The sequence below is a fragment of the Podarcis erhardii genome (assembly GCF_964252035.2).
Source record: "Podarcis erhardii genome assembly, chromosome: 3".
Classification (NCBI taxonomy): domain Eukaryota; kingdom Metazoa; phylum Chordata; class Lepidosauria; order Squamata; family Lacertidae; genus Podarcis; species Podarcis erhardii.
In genome coordinates this window covers 32,010,845-32,018,915 of record NC_138507.1, presented here as the reverse complement: position 1 = coordinate 32,018,915, position 8,071 = coordinate 32,010,845, and the positions used below count along the sequence as shown (strand labels likewise).

At 44.2% G+C, this 8,071-nt stretch overlaps 1 long non-coding RNA gene across 1 annotated transcript; it reads left to right on the top strand.

Annotated features, from left to right (window-relative positions):
* Window positions 1–6,447: 6,447 nt before the first annotated feature.
* On the top strand, window positions 6,448–7,335 carry LOC309338312. The gene is made up of 2 exons (XR_014154862.1): window positions 6,448–6,932; window positions 7,146–7,335. It is a non-coding gene; the product is annotated as an uncharacterized lncRNA (long non-coding RNA).
* The last annotated feature ends 736 nt before the right edge of the window (window positions 7,336–8,071 follow it).

Here is an 8,071-nt window from a genome sequence, read left to right as displayed (position 1 = left end):
AAGAGAGGGAGACTGAGTGTTAGAGAGAGATCGTGTGTATAGATAGGGTTGCTGCTAAGAGCAGCTGCAGACACTCAGTGCAGTTCAGCATTTTTCGTTTAGACCTCATTTAGCTCCGTACATAGTTGTGTATTAAAGTTGTAGATAGGATAAAGAAGATATTCTACAGAGCTGCTCTCCTAGTTGTTTATGCTCTGCTATACTCTGCTGTACTCTGCTGTGCGACGACTGTCTTCTTGTTGGAGTGAATCCGGTGCTCACAACTCTAAGCTGTGAGTCCACAGCACTTTGACCAGTTCCTGTGCAGAAGGTGGTTTCTGGAAGTGCTACCCAGCTCGCCTGGCCCAGTCGGGGCTGAAGTGTGTGAGTCCAGTTGGTGGCACTGGCTCAAGGGCGATGCTGACAGAGCGTCCACTATACTGGTTTTCATCTCTAAAGCCTTAAAAGGCTCAGGACCACAATACCTCAAGGACTGCCTCTCTCCATATGAACTAACCTGTTGTTGTTGTTGTTGTTTAGTCGTTTAGTCATGCCCGACTCTTCGTGACCCCATGGACCAGAGCACACCAGGCACTTCTGTCTTCCACTGTCTCCAGCAGTTTGGTCAGACTCATGTTTGTAGCTTCGAGAACTCCATGGACAAAGACAAAAGGCATATGAACTGACCTAGACCCTGATAATCTGAGGCCCTTCTTCATGTGCCTCCTCCAAGACAGGTCCGGAGGGTAGCAACACGAGAGTGGGCCTTTTCTGCAGTGGCTCCCCATTTGTGGAATGCCCTCCCCAGTGAGGCTCGCCTGGCACCATCATTACAAATGTTTCTCTTCCGCCAGAGCCAGACGCTCGGCTGAGTAACATTTAAGGGCTTGTGGAAGTGGGGGTTATTGGTTTGTTTTTGTTTTACTATATATTAGTTTATATTTTTCTGTTGTGAACCATCCTGGGATCAGGTGAAATTTAATAAATGATGATGATGATGATGATGCAAGGCTTTTAAGGTAGTAGTTGTTGTTGTTTAGTCATTTAGTCGTGTTCGACTCTTCGTGACCCCATGGACCAGAGCCCAAGAAAGTAAAATCTCTCACTGCCTCCATTTCCCCCCCTTCTATTTGCCAGGAGGTGATGGGCCCAGTAGCCATGATCTTCGTTTTTTTGATGTTGAGCTTCAGACCATATTTTGCGCGCTCCTCTTTCACCCTCATTAAAAGGTTCTTTAATTCCTCCTCACTTTCTGCCATCAAGGTAGTAGAAAGTCACAACGCTTCGCTTGCAACTGCAGCAATCTGATGTCAGCAAGAAGGGCTGAACCCAAACCTCTATCAAGGGTTGTTGATACAAGGCTCCCAGTTTTGCAATATAATTCACAATCGAAACTGCAAGACGAGCAATTAGAAGTGGCAGGAAGCTTTCATTTCCAACGTCTCCTTGACCAAGTGAAAAGTCCATGCTGGTGCTTGTCTTAAGTGTCTCTCAGCCAGATGAATCAATGGAAATACCTGTGCAGGCTGAACAACACTACATGCTTGTACCACAAAGAATGGATGCAATGAAGCAGCCATCAGATCTCCTAAACTGCAGTCATTCTGACATACTTATCTACAGGTTTCCAAATGGGGACATGAACGTCAGCTTTTTGGAATACACGCAACTGGAACAGAGCAAGCGTCGTTTAATGAAGAACCTTGACTGCTGAAAGACTACTTTTTATAAAAGGGTTTTCTGTTTGCAGGGAAAGGGCAGTGAAAAAAAGCAAGTGTTGCAACAGTTCTGTTGCAGCAACCTCATAAGAGATGGCAAAGCTTGTGGTCACTGTTAATTAACCCTTCTCAGTAACTGGGGTCTGACTTCAAGCCATCTCTATGGCTAGCTTGCTGTCTTCCCACCTACTCTCCCTTAAAAGACCTTGCAAAGTTAAGACTTAGGAATGTTGTAATGAAATCACTCTTTGTGTTGTCCATCAATGCATATAGCTTGAAAGCATGGGCATTTATTTCAATTCAGTTAGCAGCAGCAGCAGCAGCAGCAGCAACAACAATTTATTATTTATACCCCGCCTATCTGGCTGGGTTTCTCCAGCCACTCTGGACGGCTTCCAACGGAATATTAAAATACAATAACCTATAAACATTAAAAGCTTCCCTAAACAGGGCTGCCTTCAGATGTCTTCTAAAAATCTGGTAGTTGTTTTTAATCTTTGACATCTGGTGGGAGGGCGTTCCACAGGGTGGGTGCCACTACCAAAAAGGCCCTCTGCCTGGTTCCCTGTAACTTGGCTTCTCGCAGTGAGGGAACTGCCAGAAGGCCCTCAGTGCTGGACCTCAGTGTCTGGGCAGAACGATGGGGGTGGAGACACTCCTTCAGGTATACTGGACTGAGGCCTTTTAGGGCTTTAAAGGTCAGCGCCAATACTTTGAGTTGTGCTCGGAAACATACTGGGAGCCAGTGTAGGTCTTTCAAGACTGCTGTTATATGGTCTCAGTGGCCGCTCCCAGTTACCAGTCTAGCTGCCGCATTCTGGATCAGTTGTAGTTTCCGGGTCACCTTCAAAGGTAGCCCTACATAGAGCACATTGCAGTAGTCCAAGTGAAAGATAACTAGATAACCTCTTGAGAAGCTGAAATGTATGAAAAATTATATGGGTGTTGCATTGATAATACAGCTTGAAAACCATAATATAAAAGACCAGAGTCAAAACAAAATAAAAAAATTCCTTCCAGTAGCACCTTAAAGACCAACTAAGTTAGTTCTTGGTATGAGCTTTCGTGTGCATGCACACTTCTTCAGATACATCTGAATGTATCTGAGTGTATCTGAAGAAGTGTGCATGCACACGAAAGCTCATACCAAGAACTAACTTAGTTGGTCTTTAAGGTGCTACTGGAAGGAATTTTTTTATTTTGTTTTGACTATGGCAGACCAACATGGCTACCTATCTGTAAATAAAAGACCAGAGTGAGGTCATCATTCTTCTTTGTATTATTATTGTTGTTGTTGTTATTGTTGTTGTTCCCTACATTCACGCAGAGGTGGTTTTTGTCCAGAGACAAACTGAATGCAACAGGAGGAATCTGTGTAACATGTGGGACTGACAGTTTGCATTGACAATATCATTTTTTTAAAAAATGAATGTTGGCCTCTCCATACAAATATCTCCGTTAAATGGGGTTGTTCTTCTCCAACAGTGTGCCTACAGCAACTTTGTGCCACCTGTTAGCCTGCATGAAGAATTGCTTTTTTAAAATACACAATAAGCAGATTGTTTGTTACAGTTGCGCACGGACAACTGTATTAGTGTTCTTCACCCTTGGACATCTGCACAAACAGAGCTGCGGCGAGCTATTCACCAGAGACCAGAATTCTGGGTCAGAAGTTTCTCTCATAACAATCTAGCTGTCACAAACCACAGTTCACCTGTTTAGGCTCATATCATTACAATTGCAAATGCTCTGAATCAAAGCAGAAATATTCTTTCTGAGGTCTGCATACAGATACTCACATGAAAAACTAAAAGGAGCTCTACATGCTGTCGACTTCAGAGATGTTATTTTCCTCCATAAACTTAACGGGCTTAGTATCCTCTAACCCCAATAACTATTCTGACTCTGCCCTTGTCTGTACCAGAACAGACTATAGTGAATTTCAGGTCTTGCCAGATTACTTTCAATTACCAATGCTCATATTACAGAGGTGGGGGCTTAGCTTTTTAAAATTTTTGTAGCCTACTGAGCTATTTTTCTTTAGAAGGCTACGAAGGGAATGATTTGTAAAATTTGTAGTGTGTGGGGAGTAAGGTTCAAGTAGGGTTGCCTCTACATATCTTCCGGACATATCCGAAATTCCACAGCCGGCAGCAGTGTCTGGATGGAAATTTGGGGGAAATGTCTGGGAAAATCCAGACTTATGGCAACCCCTGTCAGCAGTGCCATTTTTGCCGCTTTTCCATTTAAAAAAAAGCTCAAAAATGGCCTTTTAAAAAAGTGATTTTGCCCAAAAAGCTCAACAACTTTGCCTCTCCCCAAAGGTAACCCTACATTCTAATCAGCAGGTGGGACTTAAATTTCATATAGAGTCTAGTTTCAATATTTTAAAAAGTGAAAATAGGACATCTCTATTTTCATTGGATAAATGTTGGGTATGATATCGCAGTGGTACTTGACCATTAGCTAAGGGCCTGATGTGATAGAGATGTCAGTGGTCAGAGATGTCTCTTATTACCTGTATCTCATGGAAAACATTACAAACTCACCTTGGGACCTAATGGGGGAAGAATTGAACAACTCTGATGGGTTTCCTTTCTGCCATCAAAGTACAGACTGGCTTTTTCCTTGTGTAAAATCCCTGTGGGAAAGGCAGCCGTTTACCTACACTCTTTGACATTGCTGAGCAAACATTTTTGAGTCGACAATCTTCCTATACTCAAACACAGCCCTGGAATGAATTTTTAACTCTTAGGAAAAGCTAGGTTTACTGTCATGCTTGTGCCAGAACCATTCCTTCATCCAGGCCAGGGTTTCCTCACACCAGGAAATCCACACCAGGACTTATGCTAAGCTGACAGGACAATAAAGATTCTGGAAAGAATAGCAGTCTGCCAGTATAGAAGGTAGGAAGTATAAAATAAGACTCTTCCTGCAAAGCCTAGTCTGAATCCCAGATTCTCATCTTCAAGAGACCCAGGCCTCTGAATGCAACATTTACTTCCATGCTAGGCCTCCTCTCCAGCCTTTACAGAGAATCCATACTGTGTTATTGCCGAGTCATTGCATTTAATGGGGTCCATATTTTGGGCCATTTTTTCTGTATCAAAGGGGTGTGACTCTAGAGCTGAAGGAAAGCTGCCCAACCTTGCTGCAGATAAGTCACAATGCACAGAAACCTTCCAGAGGTCCCAGTCCATGCTTAAACCCACAGAAAGAAGGCCTTAGCTGGGCTTAACTTTGTATATTGCAATTGTGCGTCAGCCTGGGTAGCTCAGTTGGTTAGAGCATGGTGCAGAGAATGCCAAGATTGCAAGTTCAGTCCCCATATGGGAGAGTTGCATATTCTTGCAATTGCAATTCTCTGAGTGACCAGACCACCGATTCAAAAAGACTCTGGTGTGGCTACCTTGAATTGCAGTCTTGAGTGCAAAATATGTATTACCTTTACCTTACGCAAAACGCAATGCATTATATATACCTTTCTAATGCCTTTTGTATATCAATGAGCATTCTAAGCCATTCTTGGGAGAGTATGCATTTTGTAAAAATGCTCGTGCTTCAAGGTTATCCCTCCTGCCCCATAAAAGCCCTTGTTCCGTGATGACTTCTTTCTATGAATACAATTAACCCATTGCCGTTTAGTTTAACATGTTAAATGTCAGCTCCACTACATTTTTTCAACAATAGCACTTCAAATTCATAATGCTAGGTTTTTCATAGTAAAAAAATCCAAAATACGTATTCTCGCAGTACTGTGTGTGTTGAGTATAATAACCTACTACTTATTATCTTTGCCCCACTTCCTTGAGGCAGATTAATTGCAAGAATATAGGGTACAAATGTCCACGCATGGCCACATGCTCAATGTTTCTTCATTACCAACCGTACAAACTGGGCCCAGCACATAAAGCCTTCAATTCAGGGTTGGAAATAGCCGCTAGCCTGGTTGTTTGTCTGTGACAAAGTAGGAAAGATTTAGAAAAGGGTTCCCCCTCCCCTATTCTTTTTATTCCACAAATAACAGCGATATGTAGGGAGGCAGGAAGTAACAGAAACTACCTGTTTGTTTTTGGCATGGTTGGTTAATGGTTCAGGCAAACAAACATTCGCTTTCTTCCACCCCTGGCTAGGGCGCACTGTAACCCAAAAAATCTGGAGGGAGGTTATTAGCTGGGTTTGTAAGTGAAATGGCAGAATACCTAGTCCCCTGTGAAATGATTTTACTACAGTAATTAAAAGAGCAGCCAAACTGATCTTAATTTGGAAACAAGGCGCTAATACACTGAAAAATGCAGGGGAAATAACTAGAGCGAAACATGAATTTTGAAAAACCCTTTGCGCCTTCTGTTACAGACTACATTTTTTAAAGTAATAAGACTATATTTTGCATGGCTAGGTTGCATGCCTAGTACTTGTGGTGTGAAGGAGAAGCGAGGGGTAATTCCCCCCCCCCCCCGGGGGGGGGTCAAGGGGAGAAAATCTTTTTGTTTTCCTGCTTGAAAACGTATCCTCTCAGATGAATTCATTCTTATTTTTTGCCGTGCATGTTTTCTTCATCCTACTATGATGGAATGGATATAAAGGCAGGAGATCTGTATGTGAGCCTATCATTTGTATAGTCCACACACGGAGCGAAAGCACGTCGCCAATTGCGCACACCGTTCTTTGGAAAGGTGTACACTATTGCTTCTTGTGCTTTATATCTATATCTCTATTGATCCATGCAGCAACAATAACCAAAACAACAACAGCGAGCTGCCGCCACCCGAAAACGTTTTTTTAACATGGGGGTGGTGGTGGTTGGGAGTGTGACCTTGCTTGGGCTGGGTAGCGGGGAAACCTTTCAATAAAAGCTTGCATGCTGGATTTCCAGCTCATTGTTCCCTCGTCTCTAGTTGCCCTGGCAACCGCAGCAGCTGCTAGATTGTAGGCCTTGGCTTGCGTCTCCTAGGTAGTGCTTAGCTGCCTGTGTGTCCAGTTCACGCAGCCTGCCAGCCATTCACCCTCCCGCTGCTGACGGTGTCCTGCCAGTCTGTGCGGGATAATGTTTACTAACATCAGCCACATGGCTCCCATTTTGCCACGGCTCTGCCCAAAATATGTCACTCAACAGCCGATTGTCAGGCAGCCGGCCAACCTGCCTGCAACGCGCTGGAAAAAAATCTGTCGCGGGGGACTGCTAGCAGTGATCTTCCGCCAACAATCTCCTCTCCTATGAAAAGGGGAATCAATGTGAGCCTTCACAGTTGCCCCTTCCGCATCGGCGGCACAATCACCGGGGATTCATAATGAGTAACGCGGGGAACTGGAGGAGCTTCTGTGGGGGGGTTTTATGGGGCAGGCTGTGCTCGGTTGGAACTGGAGCTCATTGTCAAGGGGGTCTGCCCCTCTGGCTCAGGCAATGGGTCCTGCTGTTCTGGGGTCTGCTGCCATTTCCTTTTCTAGTACAAAGGCTCCCGCGAACGTCGCATTCTCATTCTATTGGGGACGCCGGCGAGGGCGAAAGAAAACGCGGGTGTCCGTGGCTACGAGATGGTTGGAGGGGGACAACTTGCCAGAAGGCTGCTTCTCTAGCAAATATCTAGCGGGGTATTTCTCCAGCAGCTCTGCTGAAATAAAAATCAGTCAATCCATACATCAGCTTGAATAATCAGTGTTGCAGTTTTCAAAATATTACGCTTTTGTGGCCATAAGCTAGAGAACTTAATACAGTGAGAGGACTTCCAGGAGATGTCGCCTTCTCACACCCATTCCGATTCAGAAGACGTACCAGAGATACCAGACTGACGTACCAGTATCCCTGTTATGGGTTCAGTGACATAGCTGTAGAAAAATGTCCATGCCTCGGTCTGAAACTTGTGTGATTGGTTCTGCTCTTATCCTGAATTTCGGATTCCAATGAATGAGGGAAACTGAGCCTGTTAAATTAGGTATTTTGCCTACATAACCCAGCCCCATCGGCCCTCCCTTTGTGGTGTGAGCAAACAAGCTAGAAATTCTTCAACTAACCACAGTTTCTCAGTTTTGCCCAAACTGGGAAACTATGGTTGCTAGCTTCAGAACAAGCCCCAATATTAAAATCATGGTTTAATGTTGGTTTCATTGGCTTTGTTCCGAAGCTGCTAAACCAGGCATAGGCAAACTCGGCCCTCCAGATGTTTTGGGACTACAACTCCCATCATCCCTGACCACTGGTCCTGTTAGCTAGGGATGATGGGAGTTATAGTCCCAAAACATCTGGAGGGCCGAGTTTGCCTATGCCTGTGGTAAACCATAGGTTGCCTCCAGACTTTATGTTGTGGGAGGGATTTAAGTGGAAATTTGGATTTGTGCAGTTAAAGTGCCCAATATATCTACTTTAGAGAAAAACA